Raw genomic sequence first — 24197 nt, 5'->3', positions numbered from 1 at the left:
TTGAAAATGAAGATACTGGAGCACAATTCTGCAGCAAACAATGACAGCTCTAGCAAGTTCAGGACGCAAGTAATAAAAGCATAAACATTTTTTTCATAAAAAACATGTGTGTCAGTGACTTATGGAGGTTGAAGGCTTCTCAGAGGTTTATAAAACTAGTTAAGATATGAGCAATGGAAAATATCACAGTATTTCACAAAGTGCAGACATTAATATATATATATATATATATTTTAAGATTTACATTAGCATTTTCTAAAGAGAAAACATGTACTTTTTCACCTGGAATTCTTTACAAAGATAGTGTTCTCTTAGAAACTGAAGCGATCAAATAACAAAGAGTATATTTTAGTAAATTATTATTAAGCTGAGGTAAAGTACTATGCTGTATGCAGATTAACAAAGGAGTGAATTAATCCCTGAAATATGTTGCCTGAAGGAATATCACAGATTACAATGGGTTTTGGTGATGTGTTATTTTTTTAAATGGGGGGTAGGGTTAACACCCATTTTACTGAGGTTTAGTACAAAGGGAAAAACACCAAGAATCAACAAGAAAAAAAATGTGCAGAAAAATCTAACTCCAAAGTATCTGAATTTCCAAAAATGTTGATTTACACTATTGAAGAGAATTTACATTACAGGGAACAATTGCTAAAATAACTTCACGTTTCCTTTCAGGGAATGGCGAGTCATCCATGGTGGAACTTTCTGTTTGGTTACGGAATACTGAGATTCCACAGTGCTTCTCAAGCGCAAGAAGCTGCCCCTTCCATCAGGAACAAAGATAGTATCTTCAGAAAATCTGCTTCCTGTATTTTGCATGCTACTACTTTTTCATTAAAAAGTAAACATTAAGTAACTTCAAAAATTACACACAAATTATATACTTTAGGAAGCAGTTCCATATGGTGATCCAGGAGCAGCTAAGAACACACCAGGTGCCTTTGCTTCTGTGTTTAGTTTGTTTGTTTAGAAAGGGCAGAGATCCTAGTGGTGTAGCTGTAGCCCAGTTTAGTGAGCACAGAAGTTTCAAGCAGCACCTATCAATGTTAATTCCTGATCAACAAGAATTTTGAACTAAGACCCTAGCAACATTAGAAGATTTTGAACTATTCACCAACACCCACCAAACTTTCCTGCAGGAGGCTTCTGACTTTCTTGCTTACCACCAGCATTTGCATGAGGGTACCATACTCACACAGCCTGTACCTCCGGTATCTACAGCAGTGTGAATTTAGTATCTCCATTTAGATCACATGCATTGGCCAGGGAAGCAAGTTGAAATCTTAATTTAAACAGTAAAGTTTACAAGTTAGCTTCTACAAACTAGGGAGCATCTTTTGACCATTTCAGCAAAGATGGTTTCTAACAGGAAGGTAGCAAGAACTGTTTGCCACACTGCTGTGTCTAGCATGGTAACCAATTTCAGGACATTATTTAGGCATTTTTCCCTTGCACAAACCAAGATGAGTTGCTCAAATCTGGATGACTTTATGGAAATAAGCATCATACAGTTGGTGCTCCCAACAGCTTACATACACCTATTTCATCTTCATGATAAAGATTAGCAGTTGGAAAGGTCATGACTGAGACCTCCCAGGATGATGAAGAAGAGCTGCTGATCATGCCATAAGTTATGCAACTGCTGGGGGGGAGTTCAAAAACCAAAGCACACTGCTACAAAGACAGGCCTATGTACAACAGATAGATATCTATATAACTGTAGGGCTAAATACTTACCTGTATGCACAGGAACATCAGACAGAGCCAGACACCCTTCTCCCCAGGGGAAACCCAGAACCAAGAGACACTCTGTGCATTTTGCTCTACATGACCACCGCACACCTTCCTATATACCTCCAAGGTAAACACTGGGATCTGACTCAGAGATTGATGAAAGCCAGATTATCCATGTTAATATCCTGATAATATTATGTCAATGGGGTGAAAGGATAGGCATATAGGAAATAAATGGTGACTACTTCTACAGATCAGTGCTTCCTCTGCAAATGAAATTTTGCAATAGTGAACGCCTTGAACAGAAATTCTTTCTGCATTAGGAATCTTTCCACTCAGATCATGTAATACTACTAATCAATAAATAACTTTTGAGGATAGTTGAAGAAGAAACATTCAGTGCAAAACATGCCATAAAATGGGAGTTGTTTCTTCTGATGGTATGATGAAATATTCCAAATGACACAAATGTCCTCCTACAAATTTTTCTGAACTTAATGCCAAGACATGTTTGGTTACTGCTTGTCAAGTGAAGTTCATTCTCTCCTTTCAACAAGCACCTCATACAAAAAAAATCCTTATTAATTAACGTTGTTATTCCATAGCAACTTCCTTTATACTGTTACAACAAAGATCTGTCCTATCATAACAGGATTACATAAAATATGCATCCTCCTTAGTTATATAACACCACCTAAAATGGTCTTTACATAAGCTTCTTTTACCCATGACTTTTTTGTGAACATACACGCATTTTGGACAATCAAAAATCAGAAGTTGCTTTCTTCAGTTTAAGAAAGGTGCTTTTATGGTCTTGCTGCTCCTTAACTCCTTAAAGGACTTATTAGCATTATTCAAAAACATAGCTGATAAAGAACATTTAACTGTTTAACAATACTCAACAGACAGTTGATTACAGAAAGACATGTCAGCGCACATATGGCAGGCGGATAAATTATGCACATCTGGATTACTTTTGGCAAGAAACACAGCTAAGTGTCTAATGCCAAGTTTAGCAATCTGTCATTATCAATATGTGCATTTATTTAAAAGACATCAAGGATTCAAAGTCATATTTTCTATTTCTTCATAAAAGTTCCAGCGCTTCAGCAAACAGAGACGGCAAAACAGGTGACAAAACAAATTGCTGGAATTGCCCAAGGCAGTATAAACAGGGATAATTTTTAACTCACCATATATATAGGTATAGCCAAATTTTCAAGTCAACTTTATTCTTCATTAGTTCATACTAATATCTAGTATATAGAGCAAGCATATAATAATCAGAAAAGCTGCAATTACAACCTCATTTCTAACAGTGATCACTTATTTTTAGTGGTAGTCCAATGAGAAAATATGGCACTTCATATATAACTTTCTTGACCAAAACAAAGTAACAGATTAGTGGTAGACAGAGCTTACACCATCTTGAAAGGCAAGCATAAAACCGAAGACTGAGCAGTCAGGCTTAATTTAAGTTCTTAATTTAAATCTAATATAAGTAAACAAAACAGAAAAACTCCAAAAGGGATGGATTAATATTTGCCACAGACACCAGCAGTTATATAAAAACAAATTAGATTATTAAAAAGCCATAGCTATTTTTCTTCAAAGAACAGAGAGTATGACCAACTCCATATATATTTATAAATCCAGAGGTATTTAAAAAGTATGAAATATGGAAAGCAAAATCTGATTTTGTGGCAAAACGTATACTTGCTTTCTTAGGCATTAACACCATTCAAGTCATACTAAAGAAGGGGAGAACTGAAAGACGTATTAATGTTGCCTATCATTTTCATGTTAAAAAATCTACAAAAACATGTTGTAAGAATTCCAAGACTGCCCATTCCTTACGAGAAGGTGAAAACCCCTTTGGCTGATGGTGCTGCTTCTTTGCTATAAGAAGTGATCAGATTACACTCATCCACAGTCCTCTTTAACATTTGTATTTCTAAGAAGAACAAAACCTCATTCTGTCTCATTTACACTAGCTAGATGTACAAGGAGACAACATTAAGCCTTCATAAGTAAATTTAACTCATATTCAAATGCTTGACTTAATTTAAAAAAGGTATTTTTTGTGGTTTGCATGCAATGGAACAACTAATTTTCATACCCTTATTGGTATATGAATACATGAACTATTAAAAGGGTTCGATCTACAGTCGTACTGAAGCCTTAATTATATTCATAAGAAATGGAAATTACTTGAGATATACAATAATATTTATTCCAAGTACTTAGTCATAGTTATTAATATTCACCATAGTAAAATAAATCAATTTTTAATATATTTCAGAACCAAAAATTCTGACATCTTTTCTATAAAAAAATCACCATTTACATAGCATTCCACATACACCAATCCACATACAGAGAGGTAAAGAACCACCCACAACATTTTGTATTTTAAAATAAGGATTCACCATCTTATTGAACACTAAATCCGAAGCTAAGAGCAAGTTTTAACCTAGCCAGACATGAAAAGAAGAAAGCCGGAAGAAACCTGCAATGAGACAGCCGAATTATTTCCCTTCCTGATGGGCAATCTCTCCTCTGGCAGAGAAAAAAGTGTCACGCTGCTGGGGCTGTTCGGACCACAGATTTCATATCAGTATCAGGGCAAACACAGTAGGGAGCGGGAATTCACACAGGTCTTCAAGAGATTCACTTAAGATGGCTTTTTGTTTGCTCATTTGTATTTTCCTGCTGGTTCACTTCTTAGTGGATAACAGTACCTGTTCTTCGCTATGAATAATCTACTTCTCTTGTCTGCAGTACCCCTAAAATTTCCACTCTTTGTCAGGAGTACTCAAAGTAAAAATGCAACATTTGGTGCGTTTCCCACCACAGAAGAGGGACTTGAGAAATTTTGTTGACAAGCACGCACGACAATATTTTAAGCAGATTATTAATTAAATTTAATTGAGAATGTCTTTAAAAGGCTAAGTGCAAAGGGTTGCTTACCAGAACAAAATTCTTACACAGCACTGAAATGGGTAAACAACACGCTGAACAGTGCCAACATGTTTGGTGTAATAGAAATTGACAGTGTACAGTGTATACTCTCTATTGGGCACCTGACATGAATTACTAATGTGCCAGATAAAATAAAATAGACAGGGAATCTCAAAACTTCAGTTGTCCTGTATTCTACTTTAAAATGCTTTCAGTGGGTTTGCAGTAGTTTATACGGTATAACAGTGGCCTTCTTGTGGCACAAACACGTTCAGACTCAATCGAATTTACCTGGGTCTGGATAAACTGAAACGTCTTGAACATCGAACTCTCCACCAGCAGAGGGGGAACCTCTATTGTGATTTCCTTCTTCCAACGCACTCCAAAGGCAGTCTTCTAAATCCACAAATTTAAACGGGCTGGTTGTTCCTGTTGCTTTGACCACACCATGAGACAGCATTTCTAAAGCTACTTGAAAATTTCAACATACACCAGCATGACTGTAAGTTAAGGGAACTGTATACACTCAAGATATTTTTTTTCCACTCGTTTTACATGATCTCTTACCAGTTCACATAACTCATTTCACAATCGCAACCTTTGGAGCTTTATTTTTCTATCACAGAAATCAAAGCTTCTGCCACCTTGGGTGGTACTTGGGTCTCCAAGTTAGCCAAAACTACGGAGTGTCATTATCATTCTAGAGCATATATAAGACTTTTATACATGGACATAAGCTAGAATGCAGAAATAACCTACTTCCACAAAGTCAACTGTAGACTTGTGCAGCAAGTCTAGAAAAGTACAGCAAAGACAAGAAATGAACCTGTATTTCTCAATGTTCAAAATCACTTCTTTCACTGTAACTGAGTTATTTCTCATCTAATTTCCCTCCCTCAAAAGCTTGCCTTGGAATAAAGCAAACTGTATGTTTTATCAAATGAAACAACTGGTAATTAGCTTGTATGAAGAAGAATCAAATTATGGTATATTATTTTAAAAAATAAAATGTCCTTCTGCCAAAGGCAGCTGAAAAATTTGACAGTGGGCATTTGCTGGAGAGTCGTCAAGACAGAATATTTATACAGGGAAGCATCTTATGAATTTACTTCTTACTTCATTTAGGTTGTTAGATGTCACACAAAAGATGCTCTGCATTGGGGTGTATCATGAAGTAGTAGCAGCAGATTAAACCAAGAAACAGATCTAACGGAATTCAAGAAAAATACTGTAAACAGAGTCTTCCAGTTTTGTTTTGGGTTTTTGGCTTTTTTTTAAAAAAATTAAGTCATAGCCATTTTTTAAAGAGTGTAGCCTTAAAGATCTATCCTAGATAAAGTTCTATTTTAAGGGGCAAAATGCTTTGAGACTATAGGGTGAGTGCCATATAAAAAACCCCAAACAAACAAACCACAAAAAACCACCAAAAAACCAAATGCAAATTCTTGGTTAACTTTGCCAAAATCTAATCTGAGTTCTTAACTGTGCCATTACATTGTGCTCAAACAAAACTTTGATCATAAATTTCTTTTCAGAGACCAAAATGAATAACAATAGGAAAGCAGGTTTCTATGGCAGGGCACCTCTGTTAACACTTTCAATAACCATGTCAGCTCCCAGGGGCTTTAATTTGCTTCTGTGGTGGCCTTTGTTTTTATCTTTAAAGAATTCAGTAACTACATGACATACATGTACTTTTTTTTTTTTTCCACAGTATTCTTTGGCAAAATTTTAATTGCTCTCATACATTTGTAAGAGGTGATGGTCACGAGGGCAGATTTGCAGAGCACCACAGACAGGTGAGGCTCTGAGCTTCTGACAAGTAGTCCCAAATGCCGACAATTTCAATTCTTTTGGGGAGGCAAACATAAAAGCACAGCTCTCACTTTGTGCTTTTTAGCATTCTTCTTCCCACTCAATGCCTGGTGACATTAGTTGGCACACCCTGTCTGTAAATACTCTTTTCTCTGCAGAACTAGTTTCATGGGGGGGGAGGGGGGGGGGGGGGAAGGGAAGAAAGAAAAAGAATTTTCTAGGACTCCAGTTTGATTTTCATCTCTTTATCTCTTCTCCCTTGTTGTTTGCCTGTTAAATTTAAGATGAAATACTCAGGTCTGCAAAGACAAGCAGGAGATTGTTACTGCATGCCAAAACCAAACCTTGTATTTTCTAACAATAGCCTGCTAGCCTCAGAGACAGACTATGAGACACGTGGTTTGGCCCTTCCAAGACCAAACTTCAGACACTACGTGTAAATAATGAAGTTTCCCTAGTGCTATGAAATACAAAAAAGCCGACACGGCCCTAATATATAGTACCACAGCACAGAAAACCTCGCAGGGTCCAGCACCCAGCACACAATATAAAGAAGTAGCAGCATGGGAGCTGTTGTGAAGTTTTTTGTATTGAACTATGGTTGGCATAGAGAATTACAACAGAAGTTCTATTTCGGATATTATCCTTAGTGCTCATGAACAGAAAGGTTATGTAACTCCTCTGTAGGAAAAGCAAGTATTCTACTAAAAGGGTAGGTATCTAGAAAACCCATTTAAAATTAAGTGTTAAATAATAAGGTGACAAACACAAACTCTTTTTTTTTGAAAGACAGCTGTTTTCAATAGCCAGGAAGTAGAAACTTGCTCAACAAGAACAGACTTCGATCTTCCTCTTATCACCAGGAATTAAGACTTTCAGAGTGCTTTCAAGTAAAATAATTATAACCATCATGGTGATGAGTAATTGTTCACATCTGTCCCAGCAACAAAAGCTGCAGATAAGAAAATATATCTCTATTTCCAAGTGCTGCACAAAGCAGCCATCTAAGCAAAGTCTGAAGATGCAAGAAAGAGGTTGTGAGACTGATGGTCCTGATCAGAGCTATCACTGCTGTAGAGGGAAGGCAGTTGTCCAGAGTGCAGTAAACTGGAAAACACTAAATCTGTGGAATCCTGTGGTGTTTTGCAGGATTTCTGGCAGAGTTTTCTTGCATTTCTATAGAAGCACATCAGTTTCTTTCTGAGTCTTTTGTGGAGCTCAAGCTGTGAATTCCTTTAATAGGTACATGACTGCCACACTTTTCAGAAGTAATACTTCATATCAACCTTCACAAAACTCCCATAAACTTGACTCCCCTGAAGAGTCTCATCAGTCAAAATTAAGAACAAGACAACTGATGAAGCAATAATTAAGGTCCAAAAAAGAATTGGGAATCAGATTTAAAGCTTCCATTTTAATCTCTGGAAAAATTCAGAATTTTATTTTTTGCAACCACCACCACTACACAAACTAGCTGAGGCTACTTTTTGACTATTAATACAAAATTAAAGAGTTGTTATTCTATTAGAACTTATATTCTGTATAGTAACACTTTTTTTCTGAATATTAGCACCTACATTCTGATGTACTCATTCTGAAATAATTCCCAATAGAAACATTTTTTTTTTTGTGCATGCAAGATGAATTAAAACTCCATTAAAAACATACCAGCAAGCAAAAGAAAGGGAAACAACTGAAACAATCTAAATGGTAACAGAGAATTTTAAATCTACAAGATAGAGAAAATTAAATGTCTTCAGTGGGTATACCAGCAAAATGATCACATCAGTATGGATGTTCCATATACCCAAAAAGTTTTTTATAAGAATACTATTTCTGCATTCAAAAACCACAGCTGAATGAACAAGGAAGAAAAGTATCACAAATATAGAGAATATTAATCACCATAGATCCCAAAAAACGTTAAACCCAGAGAACAACTCAACTGTTTCAAGATCAGACACTCTTAATAAGAAGGTAGTGAAAATGACAGGTACACATTGAAATGAATGAAGTATGCAGAATACTTTCTTTATAACAGATAAATAATTAGGAGATAGTGTATATTATCTATGGCTTGGATAAGTCAGGAATTCTATTTCAGAACTTGCCATGGCTGCATTTAGTTCCAATTATTACAATAAAAGAGAATCCAGACTGCTATCAAATAAATCAAAATCTCTTTCAAAGGGTCAAAAAAGATTTTGAATGACATAACACTCAAGCACCAGAGCAACATCACCACCTCTTTCAACTGATTTGCAGCTATTGCTGTCAAACAGGTTACAAACTGACAGGTTATATAAGTACACTAAAAATTGTGTTTTGAATATAAATTCAGGAGTTTAAATCCAATCTTAATTCAGAAAATAAAATTAATTTTCAGTTGCATGAAAATAACCCAATGAACTTTGGCAGATTTTTCCAGCATTCTAAGTATTTTAGTCAAATGACTAACACAGCGAGTCCCTGACTGACTGAGCAGGGCAAGTCAACTCTTCCCTCATTGCCTCGCCACAATACCCAAACAATACACACTGTATTCTCAAGCACTTCCAGTTGCTCATTGCAGGTTGTCAGAATACTTAAAATTGTACTTTTCAGAACACAGAAGTTGAAATAATTGTAAAGCCCCATAACCACAAACCTATTATACTAGTTTGTTATTTAAATGATTTGCATAACTACTCCAGTCAAAGGCAATATTGTGATGTAAACAGCAACGTATGTATGGTGCAGGACTCCTTATGACTGATACCACAGCTCTTTAGTTTGGGTATATCAGTGTCTGTGCACATAAACACACTTTGATGTTGGCTATATCAGAGCCACCTTGGAAAAGCAGAAAAATGGAAATGGAAAAAGGAATGGAAAAATATTCCGTTATTAGAGTCACAGTACCAGCTGGGACACAATGGTCTTGTTTTCTGTTCTGTTCATCCAAACTTCTGCTCTAAGTTCTTAATCCCTGGTTCAGATTCAAACTTTCATTGGAATCACCAATAATTAAATGGCTATAAGCTTTGTGGTTGCAGCTGACAGTCTACCAGAGTGCTTAAATTCCTGTAAAATGAATAGCAGACTGTTTCCTTACCTCAAAGACAACAAGCAAATACATTAAGAGACTGCCATATTACAACACTACACTACTATTTCAGTTAAAAGACTTCAGCAGGGGGAGGAAGACACATGAAAAGATCTAGCCAGCCTTCTGCCTAAAAACCACAGTGGAAAGGGCAGTGCAGTCCCAGACGCAACGCCAGCTACCTCTGGTACAACAGTTTGTAACTGAGGTCTCTCTTTAACTCAGTTTTTGTGTGACTGAGAATAAAATGGAGTAGAAAGAACAGAAATACAATTATGAATCTGAACCTTCATGAGAAGCACAGTTTTGCATAATATTCTGCATACAAGCAGCTCGATTTCTAGTCTCCCCTCAGCCATGGTTCTACCTAGGGCATCAGTCAAGTTCCTCATTTATTTATTGGTCTTCTCCGTGCAAGCCCCTTCTGCTTGGACTGGCTTCTACAGCTGTGTTTTTAGGCACAGTTCTTAGCTCCTTCCCAGCAGAGTGTTGGTTACAGCTGCAGACTCTAAATGACATTTTTATCAAGCGATACTTAATACACAGTACTTCACTGTGTATTACACTTGGTCTTCAAATGCTTTATGAAGATTCAGACCTATGCACATCCTGATCAACAGTACACAGAAGAGGATTCAAACACAGACCATGACTGAAACAAAACAACTCATGGAGGGGTCATGTGCCTCACTGCTAGACATGGTACATTTTTAAATTATCTCTCAGCCGGGTTCTACCAAAAATGGAGATGCTGCTTTGTTGACCTACCCGCTGAGCACAGCTCACTTCTGAAGCATCCATCCCCCTGCACAAGAGGTCAGGGACATGATGATCTGCGGCCTTCCACATGCACAAAAAACATCAGCCAAATCCTGGGCCATATTAGCCACAAGAGCAGACCCTTTAAGGTTTGACCCAGTTTGGCCACTAACACACATCCTCCTCACTCAGTCATGCTGTCAAGTAAATGTCAACAAACAAACATGCAGCAAAACAAAAACTTAATTCAATGTTCCTGATTTCAAAACAGGCCGTTCTTCAGTCAATAAACATTCCTTCTACACTACAAGTAAGTGAAAGGTGACTAGCAGGCAAAAAACTTTTTAAATGCCTGGAGAGTTTGGAGAGCGTTTGGAAGGAATAAGCTTGCCAGAAGCTGCTGGCCAGCACACTTAACACCAGCACAGCCGGCAACGGGATATCCAAGCATGCATTTTCGCTTCCTTTCCCAGACATAGTATTACCACCCTCACCTTCTTATTTATGCAGGGGAAGGGTGGCATTATTGAATTCATTTTCTTAGTTAAGCAACATTTTTTCCTGTTGCACTGAACAAATGACTTCCAAAAGAAGAGGTAGCCAAGTACATCTGGAGAGCATTTTAAGCCCATTTTACAGTTACTAAAATCTGAATTGTCAGTCCACTCACACAGCATAACACTTCATTTTTATGCAACAGATTAGCTACTGCACTCCCAGTTCAGAATATTTTTAGAGGTACATTTCTCAAATATAACCTGGAGACACAAATAATGACTTAGAAGAAATGTAAGAAAGGCACACCCATTTTCCTTAGTAAGACAGCACCTGCAACTACTTTTATATTTTGTTTCTCCGATTTTGCTAAAACTTTCTAGTTGCATGATGTGAATTAAATCATAACCACTTCACACCATTACAGATTTTACAGTGGAAAACCTGCAGGAACTGCAGCTTAACCTGTAGGAAGGTATAACGCTTTGCTGCAGGTTATATATATTGTGACATGCAGATAAATAGAAAAAAAAAATGTTACATTTTAGTAACTATCTCAAAAGTTAACATCTCTGTCTTACAATGCTTTCTTAAAAGGCAATTACAAACCAGAAGGAAAATTTTCCAAAAGCCTGCATTTGGCCATATCCCCTTCTTTTGTGAGAAGTCTTCCTGAACCAAGTAACAATATTACCATGAAAAAGATCTTAAACTTTTCATGTAATACCTGGCAAGTTATGTGAAAACAAATTACATGGCAGCAAACTTTTAAAAAAGAATGTCCTGACACCAAGCTGCAAGAAGTGTTCATGACTTTAAGATACCCAACAAAAATATACAAAAATTTACCATGTTCTTCAGATCTGTAAGTAGCATCTACTCTTCCACTGCCTGCAACTGGCAGCATCAGTACATTATTCTATTTTTGGATTTATTTTTGTTTATAACCCAATTTTGAAATACTGCTTCAGTGTCTTGATTCCTAAACAAATACCCTCAAAAGCTAGTCCAGCAACATACATTAGTCTCTTCTCACTGACCAAATGCCTTGTAATAAGCAGATTGGTGGAGATGACTTAATTCAGACACACTGAGTAACTGAATAATTAAATCAAATAGAAGAGCTAATAAAGAGTGCACAGACACTGCACAGACAACGTTATTTAGGGAATGGAGAAAGTCAGTGGAAAGAGAATAGTGTAGCAAAGCTTAAGTGTGTTTTGATTCAGTATTCTGATTTGTTAAACATTTTCCCATCATTTCATGCCCTAATAAGTTTCCATTGACTAACATGACCTAAAGCTACAGAGAAAGCTAGTCAAATGCAGAATTTCCTAGAATGTATCTCCACCGAGTTGCTGCAACTAAACATCAGTTAAAATAATCAAGAAAATGGAAACATACCCTAGTAAAAATTGTTTAGACTAGTCCTTCAGTCTAGTAACTGCTAAGCTACTTTGGACACTATGGTGTTTCAAAGTAAGTTCATTCTATACCAAAATTCTAATAAAGAAGTGAATTTTACAATGTGTTAAAACCAGGACTGACACACTGGGGAAGTCACTGAGAAACGCAGCACTGTATATAGAAAATGTACTTTGTTTCCCATGTTCAACTGTTATGTAAACTCCAGTTTACCAGGAGGTAAAACCATACCATATGTTCATTGCAAACAAAACAGGATCAAGACAAACCAAAAAAAACCTGAGTACCACATATTAATACATAAACCAATGCAACTAAAAACCAGAAGTTAATGTTCAACATGATTAGACTGACATCCTATAGTCTTCTTCTTTTAATCAAGAAGACACACTCCCTTAATGTCAATGAAATTATACAAGTGGTCAATGGGAGCACAGTTCCTGAAGTCAAATAAGAAAAATTCTTTTAATTATGGTCAGCTGTTATCAGATGTTTAACTTTCTATTTACTAGTTGTAATGAGACACACAAAGATCATGACAACAAACTCTGTCCATCTAGTACAATCTAAGTTAACACACTTGTATGACGATTGTGGATAACTGACTTCTTGACAGGCAGGAGGAGTAAGAATCAATTAGTGAAACTTCTGGTAACAGACAGAAAAGAGTATCTTACCCCTAAGACCACCCATTTATTTTATTACCTGCTGCTTCAATGCACAATGATAATATAGCTAAAAGGCTGCACTTCAATTTTCACTAAAGCCAGCCAGATCAGAAATAGCAATTACAAGAGTTTGCTATGAGTTAAAGGCTATCAATGCAACAGCTTAAAAGGATATTCTGTATGGTAGTTGTAGTCTTCACATCACAGAGATTCAAGCCACTTCCAAGTAAGTGAATGAAACAGAAGAGGAAATGTAAATTCAGAAATTGGTAGCTCAAACTTTTTTTCTTTTTGCAATTGCAAAGCAGCAATAAAAAATTTGCAAATACTAACCGAAGATGATGAAATATATTAGCCTATCTTAAGGAATGGCTGTCAAGTCCAATTCAAGTTTTAGGAAGCAACCTTTAGTATTAGGAAAAACTGTTCTTCAGAATATAAAGACAATAGTTTTTTTTGGTCTCTGTACTGGTAAACATAAATTTAAGATAAATCTGTGTTCACTTCATGGCCAATGGCATGAAGATCAGTGTTTAATGTTCACTCCAAAAGAAACAATAAAGGATATGACAAAAAGAAAAAAAAATCATAGTACGTTGTAGAAAATTTGTAATCTACATTCCTGGGAAACTGGTGCTAGAATTTTATTTTTACATATATATGCATGTGTGTATATATATATGTGTGTGTTTAATAATAAATACAATTAAAAATTATATATCATACAAACATGCATAGACATACACTCCACAGATCTCAAAATAAGCAGCACGGGCACATAATTAAGGGGTCCCCAGGGCTCATAAAGAAAGTGCAACGACCTTGTTAGTGTTTGGCCTCTCTTTCTCACCCAGTCTCATTGTAAAACAGTCAACCATGAAAGTACTTTAAAAAGCTGGTTTTCTTTTTAATATTTACAGCATGATTTTATAATGTATCTTTCAAGTTTTAGAAAAGCTGGTACTTCTGTATATCTTCCTGGCAAATTCAACATGAACCACAAACTTTCTAATTTACAACTTTCAGAAATCTGAATGCTTTTGAATACCAGGATTTTCAACTTTGCAATTTAATGGCAACCCTGCCTTTGGCCTTTCCTGACCTGTTGTGAAGTAAATCAGGCACACTAATGTGGGCTAACAAGTCTTTTTCACACTGTTCGATCACCCTGCATCTTTTTTCTCCGCAGACACCGCCTCTCTCCCACTCTCTGTCTAGCCATCCTCCCTCAAAGCAAACAAAATGGTCACTGTAACCCTGCATTACTGCTCATTAGATCACAGGTTAGTCAAGTGGAACTGCCCGAGGTTCCCAAAGGAGAGCTATACTTCAAAAATCTGTCCATGTCAAATGAAGAAAAAAACCCTGAGCGTGGGGTCACCCAGATCAATGATCAAAAGAGACTGAGAATAGTGGAGGGAAAAAAGAAAAAAAAAAAAGAAGTTTTTTTTGTTAAAAAACAGCCTTCTGTATAATAAATCAGAATACAAAGATACTAAGCTTTTTCTCTCGCTTAACAACACTCCATTTTGTCTTTAAAATTAAATAACTTGTTCTTCTAAGAGTAAGATTATTTTTTAAGTGCTAAGAGTGAGATTTCAATAAACCTCAAAATGACCTAAGAAAATCAGGAAAAGAAATAATAATGGAAAATAATGGGGATTTTCTCTCCATCATATAAATACTTAATTAGTAAAAAATGTAGTTAAAATCAATTTTCATTCAATTATCACTAATTTAAACGAATTATGCATTATGAAATTCATGAAAAATGATACAGGTAGTATCTCCAACAAAGAAAGTAGTCAACCAAAGTCACGTATTTTGAATTCCTCTGGTACATGACAGATGTGTAGGCCTATGCAACCCTTCAAAAATATGCAGTACAACTTCTGTTCATCTTTTAAGAACATAGAGGAAATTATTAAAGACAACTAAGAAAATCACAGAAAAGTCCAAAACAAAGACATTATTACTTTAAAGTAACAACTTTACCTGTAAGTAAGATTCTGATGCACAGAACAGACCAAATTACTCAATGGAGAGTGGCTGTTTAACAAGGTTCTGTGCAGACATCTGCTTTTGAAAGCAAAATTGCACAGTCTCTACTTACCCAGAATGAATGAAATATGACGAGATTAACCTACAAAATGCATTTTAAAAATCGCATAGATAACTCTGCTTATTCAAAGTCGATTATGTATTTTTAAAACAACAAACATAAATTGTGCCACCAATGAAAACACTGCAGCAGCTAAAGGGACCCCAGTATCTCCTGCAATATTGGTGACAGAGCATCTTTTCATTTACAGCTCTGAAGTGCTTCTTTCTTCTGTCCTAGAGAGTAAATCAAATTTCCCTCTCTTCCTTCCTTTATCCTCAGCCCTGAATGAAGGCATAATTAGGGAAGAAGAAGAAAGGTATCCAAATTGAAACAGAGTATTTGGTTGTAGATTTACAGTATGGTCTGTTGCAAAAGTATTACTGCAACACAACAAAGCAATAGGAAATTAAAGGAAAGAAATCCTTAAGATGTTTCATACAATTTACGTACATAATTTTTTAGCATTTATTACCACTCCATCATCAAAACCAAAATGTGAATGCAACTGGTGTGATAATACCTTATGAAAGAACATTGGAAAAAGTTTGCAGAACAAACCTGTATTGACAGAGACACAGACGGGACAACTTAATTTTAAATAAATAGTAGCAAATGTGTAAGATATAGACAGTAATCCCAATTAACCTCCTCTATACATATGTGTGGATGAGATAAAAAGCCTTTTAAGACGAGCTCATTCGCTAATGCAGACTGGGACTTTTATTGGTGTTTTTTTTAATAGTTTGCTAGATGCCTCACAATGCGTATTAATATTTGAACAAGGAACTTCAGTGTGCATTAACGTTAAAAACGCCTACACACAAATACTGGGTCTTTATTTTTAAGACCGTATTTCTGACCCTTGCAACTCTGCATCTGATCAAAATACAAACAACCAAAGATAACAGAGAAGATCAGAAAAGTAAAAATACTGAGAAATTTTGTGTACATATTGTCATGGATTATTCAATGCACTGTTAGTACTCTATTCTTGTAAACAGCAGGGAAAAAAAAAAAAAAAGAATGACCTGTTTGAATCTGAATAATAAATTAATACATTTTCAGTAAGAAAAAATCCTCAAGTTTTGTTTTTGGGGGTTTTTTTAGTAAGTTTCCTAGTTTATTTGTATGATCCTTTACTACCAGTTGTTTTCCAGACTAACTCAAAATTTTGGGCTGTTCAGATTCCGGCAGGACAAGTTACTGTTTAATGTCAGACTGCTGTAATAAATTTTCTAAACATTTAAGCTATTTTCAGAAAACATTTACGCTTATAAAGATTCCACCATGACTAACGATATGCTGCTGTATCAACAAATCATCATTAGAATAATGTCATTATATTCAAAACTCTGCTTCTATTCTAATGACGATGATTGTTCCCAGATGCTAGAAAGCGGATAATTCATATTTCTTCAGAGGTATGTCTGCATCTGCTGCTGAATCACTGCAAGAAGGGGATGAGAGAATGGTTTCCTCTTTTTGAACGAAATGTCATTGTGCCCTGGACATGGACACTGTTCGCAGCATACATCCCTGCAGAAGGCAGCCTCCAATGGAATACTTCAAACAAAAAAAGCAGTACTCCATCCTCAGGCTCCCTGAACTATGGGACCCCTCACCACTTTTCAACTTGCTGAACTCGCTTCTGTTCTTCATTTCTGTTTCAACCCCAGTGTGCTCCCTACTCATCTCTTCTGCTTTACTGCCAGTAAAGTCTTGGGAAGTGGCAGGGAAAAAGGTGCATGAGATTTGTCACCAGTTCCATTCCTCCTGTTACTCCCTTATGTCTGCACTATCCCATTTTCAAAAACTGCAATGTCCTGTCCAACACTCAAGCTCATAACCTGGGATTTCTGGCTTCGCTCACACCTACACAACAGCATCCAGGATTTTTCCAGAAGCATAATGGCTTGAAGGAATCCCAGGGGGGAGAAAAACAGCTCCAAACTGAGAAGAGATAGGAAAGGATTTAACCTCACCTTGTTACAGTAGGTCTTTCCTTCTTGGTCTTTGACAACTGCAGTGTTGTCCCCATCAACATACATCCAGAATGCTGATGCAAAAATGGTCCCTTTCCTATCCTGTCACTAGGAAACACATCATTGTTTCATGAAGTCTTACATGTGTGCCACCATCTCCACCCCCAGAGCTGCATGCTTCACTACCTCACATAGGAATTTTATGCTCAGCCATCTAATCTAAAGCACTTTCAGCCTCCGATGGGCTAATGACCTATCAATTTTCAGTTTTGCTTTCCCTCACACTACAGCTCCTATTCAAGAGAAATTCCCCTCAAGCATCTTCAGAAATGCAAGTTTGAAGAGGCACCAAAAGCATCCCATACCCAAACTGAACTCTGAGCACCTTCTATTTGATGCAGGTTTAAAGAAACCACATAGACATGTTCGCAGCAAGATTTTCAAGATGTTGGGAATTACAGACAATATTAATACATATTACTTTACAGCACAGTTAGTGCTGCTGCAGCTGGAAAGTTTCTACTTTTAGGCACATAATTAAATTCAAATTTTAAATACCTGCAGAGATATGAAACGGACAGATTTTCCCCTGAACCTCCCTGGCATGACCAATAAAGATGCTCATCATGATCTCTCCCCCCATGCAGTATGAGTATCTAATTCCCACAGAATGGACTGAGACCAGAAATTTGTTTCATACACTGTATGACTACTCTAATGTAACAAAGATTATGTGATCATAATCAACTTGAAAAAAAGCTTATTTTTACATTTACTTCTGTTACATTGAGTATCACATATAAATGATACAGAAAAAAGTTCAACTATGCAAAATGATTGGTGAGCTTGGTACATAGCACGTTCACAATATAGTTAACTTCCCTTCAATCAGTAAACTTATTTTAGCACTGAAGACATTCTGACACTTTCACTTTAAAAAAAAAAAAAAAAAAAAAAAAAAGGAGAGAGAAGGATATGTCTCCATGCTTTAAAAAGTAAAAAGCAGCAGCTTGTATACTTGCACTCAAGAATTCATTCTAATAAATATAAGAAGGATGTCTGAAAGAAAACCACATCCTAATTAATTTATACAATAGCAGAGTTTTCACAAACTTGATCTAATGCATTACTAAATACTTTTCCATTCTTTTTCATCTGATCCCGAGACCTTTTTTACAAAAATTGTAGAGCTGTATTTGGCAAAGTCATATAGCTACTGTTTTATTCCATTTTATGTAGTTATTTCTTCTGAAAAAAAAATACATCTCTTGCTCACGCAAAATGTCTCAAACAGTAATTAAATTTTTAAGCATTCAGGAATTCCTCTGAACAGCAGTTATCACAGACCTAGAGGCCCTAAAGGATCATAATGATCCTGTAGTCAGATTTGTACCCAAAAGGCCTCAGGATTTCATTTAATTCTCTACTACAGCCCAGCAACCTTTGACCAAGCAAAAAAGGTTTCAGAATGAACTCCAAAAAGCTGACTCTTCTTAGTTCCAGGAGTCTTTAATGAATACTATACAAGCATTCATAAGTATAGAAATATTTATGAAAAATATTTACTAAAAGATTAATATGGACTTTTGTATCTGAAAACATTTGAAAGTTTGTCTAATCACTTCACTTTTTATTTATACAGACTATGCTCCACCTTCACAGCCACTATGTTTAGTTCTGCAAGTGCAACCAACTCCTCCTCTTTAAAGGACATTACATTTTTTCTTCCAAATTCAGCTTCTTCTCATTTTAATTTATTCATATGGTCACTTGCATTTTACAGTAATATTTACTACCCAACTTGCTATTAGTATGATCATTCTAACTACGCAATGATTAAAGCATACACTACCTGCTAAATATTTATGCTAAACACAGTCTTGCAACTGTATGAAATTGTTTTGCTGTTCACATCTAGCTAGGATGTGGATCTACTCACAGATTATTTTTATTCATATTATCGTTTTATATTGTATTTTATTTACATTACTTTATCTTAGGATCTTTTCATATCTCAATCATCCATCAGATCTGAAGAAATTCTTTAATCAGAATGGGAGCTCCTATGAGACATGTAGATAGAAATTATTTCTGCATTGTTCTAAACATGGCAAAATTTGTATTTCCTAAGCATTAGTTTAATAAAGTCCTCCTCTCCTGCATATGTGTTCATAACTGAGGTCTGACACATAACTCCTCTGTTCCTGCAAAGGCCACAGTTGTGAAGGAAACAGCCAACACTCAAAACAGCAGAATCCAGCTCCAAAACAATCTTCAAATATCAGGGGATACACCTTGGACGAGAAGTATTTGCAGTAAGGGGATTGCAAATATTAAGGTCATTAGGTCCTGCTATCTCAAAACAGGGTAGGAATCCATATTTTGGTTATTTGCTGCTGTAATCTGAAGATAAATCATTTCAGATACGCTTTCTTGAACCAAAAATCTGCCCCCAATTTAATTTTGCTATGGATATCCCTGTCATAAAGTACACAGATTTTCAACAGCTGGCCCTTAAGAATTCAGGTAGGTGAACTATTTTGAGAGGCTTGACCGGGGTCAGGACGGGACAGATTGCAGAGAGCTCTTCCATTTTCACTCTCTGTTTCAGGCTAAAATACTGTAGTACCTGCTGCTGGAGGCATCGTCTGCTCAAAACTGTTAGCTGAGATACTGCATACTCTCTGAAGCTAAACCTCCTCACACGTCACTGTCCAATGCAGTTTCTCAGACTATTAGTAATGACATCTCTAACTGGTATGTTGAAAGGGTTTCCAAAAAGAAAGCACTTCCTCCTAACTAATAGAAACTACAAAAGGTGTGAATTATGGCAAAATAGTAAGACGACACCAAAATAAAGATAATTACATCCTGGAATCAAGCCTATCACGTGGAGCCAAGTCAGACTATAAAACGTCAGCAGCCCCAGAAAGTGCAGTTTCTACAATGCTCCAGCATGGCACCACCAGTAAGAGCCTGCACCAACTCTGACAAACCTGGACATTCCCTTGCAATGGTTAATTAGCTTTGAGAGACTGAAGGCATCAAGATGACATTGTTTATGTACAAAATTATTTCCAGGCGCCAAAAACCAAGAAGAAACTGGCTGAGTAACAGACACTAGCCCTCACACCCCTAGGGTGGCTCTTTTCACAAAGAGAGTCACCCTCCACTTTTCTGCTGGCAGAAAACCGTATTAAACACCGTTCATGATTCAAAAGCCTTAAACTACTCTCACATACATACATCACAATCTATGTAAACATGGGATCGACCCTTCACACTTGCTTTTGAAAATTTGTAATTCAAATATATTTTAAATCTTGCTCTATCGAACCAAAAAGGAAAATGGGAAAGACTTTCCTCTGGAGTTTCACATGCACATCAGTACCGCAACTTTAAAGTAAAATCTTGTATGCCAGAGAAGAAAAAGCACTTATGATCAGCACACAACGTAAGACTACATAACCTTTTCACACTTTTTTTCTGACAATATTTAAAAAGATAATACAATCTTAAAATAGACTAAGACTTTTGATTCACTATCTATGAGTAAGTCTACATTAAAAAGTTCTAGCATTTTTTAAAATGGGAATTCGTAATGTATCTTCACTGATTTCCCCTGGTACTAGAGGTCAGCAATTTATATATATGAAAGAAATTTATTAATTGCCTACACTTTTGGCTAACTAAAAGAAAACCCACTGAAAGGTTATACTCTATGAATGTCTTCACATATATGATCTTAGAACAGATTAGTTCAGTTGGAAGGCGCCTACAATGATCAAGAGCAACTACAATCTTGAAAACAGCCTTAAATATAAAAAAAACCAAAGAAACTCCCCAAAACCAACACACTGCCAAACATGTAGCTGCTTCACCACTGAACTGGCAAAGCTTCACGGTTTGACTGGGTTTCTCCTTTGGCCAGTCTTACATGGCTTTCAGAAGTCCTCAACCCATTGAGATGAGTATTTTTGCTCAGCATAGCCTGTTCCCAAATCACAGTGGTTACGGACAACTACCAATGCATCCTATATGCAACTGCTAAATATTGGTCTGACCTGGGAGCAAAGTGACTCTCGGTTTGCATACTGGTTCTTATCACACGAATCCACTGCCATATCCAGCTTCTGGTATTATTACAGGAAGTAGCATACGTTCCAAAATAAAAATCAAAAAGTTGGTAACTATAGTCATGATGCTGTTGCCTAACAAAGCAATTTACAGTGCTTTTATCACCATAAATTTCCTGTAATATTTGAAGGCTGTAACAGAAATTGGACCTATCAAAAACAATTGTTATAATTAAAAGCACTTTTGTGACGGAAAACGAAAAAGCACACTCCTTAAGCAAGGTACTTATTAAAAAAATACATAATTAGGTACTCTGTTGCTAGGTACACAGTGGCCAATCTGATAGACCACCATCTTCCATTCTGTTGAGTAATTACACTTATTTTTCACTTTTTTTTCCACTCTTTTTATTCACTAATCCAGGAGGTTTCCAAAGAAGCAGTCAGAACTCACTTAGATATGATTAATTCTTCATTATTGCAATTTTAATATAAAGTAAGGTTATTTTGCAGCATATCTATTAACTCAAATACAACTGTTTGAGTTTTACAGTTTGGTTAATATATGCAGTCTCCTCTTCAGCATGGCTCAGTCAAAACCACTTGGCAACTATCTGAGAACACTTAAATATGCACTACCGTCACCCAAAACCAAAACAACTTACAAGTATCTTTGACATGGGAAGGTGGAATAAATACCATTGAAGCTGACATAAGAGAAGTAAGAGGCACAGTACCTAAAATGAAATCTTCATTTATATTTTCTAGAATGTCAAATTTTCTTTCTTGATTTCATTTAAAAATCAAAACAAGTAGGAAACAGACACCCAGAAACTGAACACAGGAAAAAAGGATTACGTTTACTGATCAGCATTTCAGCTTAGCTTCTCCTGTAATATTTCCTGATCACTTCAATTATATGAAGTATATTCTCAAATCATGTCTGCAAAATAAATTATGTTAAATAAATACATTTCATAAATTAAACAAGTTGTTTGACTATTCTTACAAACAGCCATTATAATTTTTAAATGAACTATTTATGACATGGCTTAATACTTGTAGCATGCAGCTTTTACAATACCATTTCTACCTAAGCAATCCATGGAGAAAACACTAAAATAAAATAAAAAAGTCTGAAAAACTGAAGCAACTGCACTTCCCAACCATAAATATAAGTAACATCTGTTGCAGAAACTTCCTGGCAATAGTACAGTTTTGTGAAGGATTTCTGTTGTAGATAAATATTCTTCTACAATTCCTACTACACACCACTCAAGACATTTTCTTTAATTATACTCCAAGGAGTCCTTTCATATCCATTAAAGAAAGGCAATTTGATGCTAAAAAAATGCATACATACTTCTAAATTTCAACTGTGATTCATCTGTCTTCCGACACATAAAAAAACCCAAGGAAATACCTATAATTAATGGACTTAGTTCTGCAAAAATGTCTAATAAAACTCTCAATGCTCAACATATTATTTTTGTTAAATGCTCAAATAGGCTCTCTTTGATAAGGAATGGTCTTATGATTCAGCATTTTACTTTCATTTCACAGCTCAATAATGAGGATAACAGCATAGCAAAGCCTTTAGGAAAGCATTTTAACGTTGGCAATATTGACCAAATTAGGCTCCCACCTTGCATTCACAGTGAACACTGGACATCATTTTTGCAAGTACAAACTAACAACTTTGTGACATTCTCCATTTTTTTTTGGGGGGGGGTGTAATTTTGTTTTTTACTATTCTTAAGTAGAGAATTTCAAAGAAATATACTGAGCTTTTGATACAGGTTTTTTTGAAAATATGCATAAACTGTGCACATTTAGCAAAATTCTGGTATTCAGCATTTCATACAGACTCAAAGTAGAAATCAAGACTTATTTGCTATGATAATACACAGAAAGATTATTTTTTTTGAAGAGCATGCAGTAGAAACATACTTGCATGCTATTGTAAGCATATAAAAAGGTACTCCTCTACTGAGATAGCAAGCAATTGATAGTGATGGATGAAGAGAAAATGAGGATACTGACAATAAAAGAGAAGAAATACTAACACTAAATACACAAAAGATTCAGTTCAGGCACAACATTTATCCACATAGGCTCAATTGCAAAATGGAGAGTTAACATACAATGTGCTGTAAAGCAAACTAACTGGCATTTTTATCACTACTCTACAAAACAAGACAAGGAACATTTCTTAAATAATAATCAAAATCCTCAATTAACTTCAAACCAAATTTGGCTATCTGAAAAAGGAAAAAAGTAGAAAATTAAAAAAATACTTAAATCATATGAAAAAAGCTTTCTGTGGATGGAAACTAATCTGTATTGCTCTATGAAAAAAGTAAAAATCAAAACACCTTAGATATATTTGAAAGAATAAAATTAAATCAGTTGTGTCTGTGATTTTTTTAGTGGAAGGTTTAGGAACACAGGAGTTGCTTTTACATTGCACAATAAACTAGAAGTTAATAAACTGATATACAAAAATCCTTATCACATTTCCTGTAAATATTCATTACTTCTTCCTAAATCTGCTTTATAGATGAACAAGACCTAGAACTTCTAGATTCTATGATTCTACCTTTCTATCATATCTGTTTACCTTTTCATGTAACTTGATATACTAAATCTAAATGCCGCCTTTCTTTTTTCCTTTTTTTTTTTTCCCCTGTTTTTTTTTTTCTCTCCTCTTTTTCCTAGGCACAGACTCTCGGAGGAAAGGGCCAACTATTTAATAAAACATTTTACCACTGTAGCTTACACACTTTCGCTTACTCTCTTCCTCCAATATTAGAAACATCACTATAATCCTGTCACATTTACAATTCTTCTTAACACATAATAAACTTAACTTTTATCCTCTATTTCTTTTGGCTAAGAAAAGAGGCATAAATAGCAATAAAGCTGGACAGAAAGTATATACAACTATATGGTATGAATAGCAGTTATCCTACAGATCTGTTTTGCATTGAATTGGCATTCTTCAGAAAGATCATATTTTAGACAAAGAAGTGCATCTAAGAAAGCAACAAGTTTAATAGCACAGTAAGGTGCTGAAACAAGTTTCCA

The 24197-nt window shown here is 35.7% G+C and overlaps 1 protein-coding gene across 6 annotated transcripts in view; it reads right to left on the bottom strand.

Annotated features, from left to right (window-relative positions):
• The window catches only part of ARL15 (ADP ribosylation factor like GTPase 15), a 224692-nt gene that overhangs the window by 107585 nt on the left and 92910 nt on the right, over positions 1–24197 (bottom strand). The gene's annotated exons all lie outside the window — the stretch shown is intronic.

This window comes from Falco peregrinus, chromosome Z (genome assembly GCF_023634155.1).
Source record: "Falco peregrinus isolate bFalPer1 chromosome Z, bFalPer1.pri, whole genome shotgun sequence".
NCBI lineage: Eukaryota > Metazoa > Chordata > Aves > Falconiformes > Falconidae > Falco > Falco peregrinus.
This window is presented reverse-complemented; position numbering and strand designations above follow the sequence as displayed.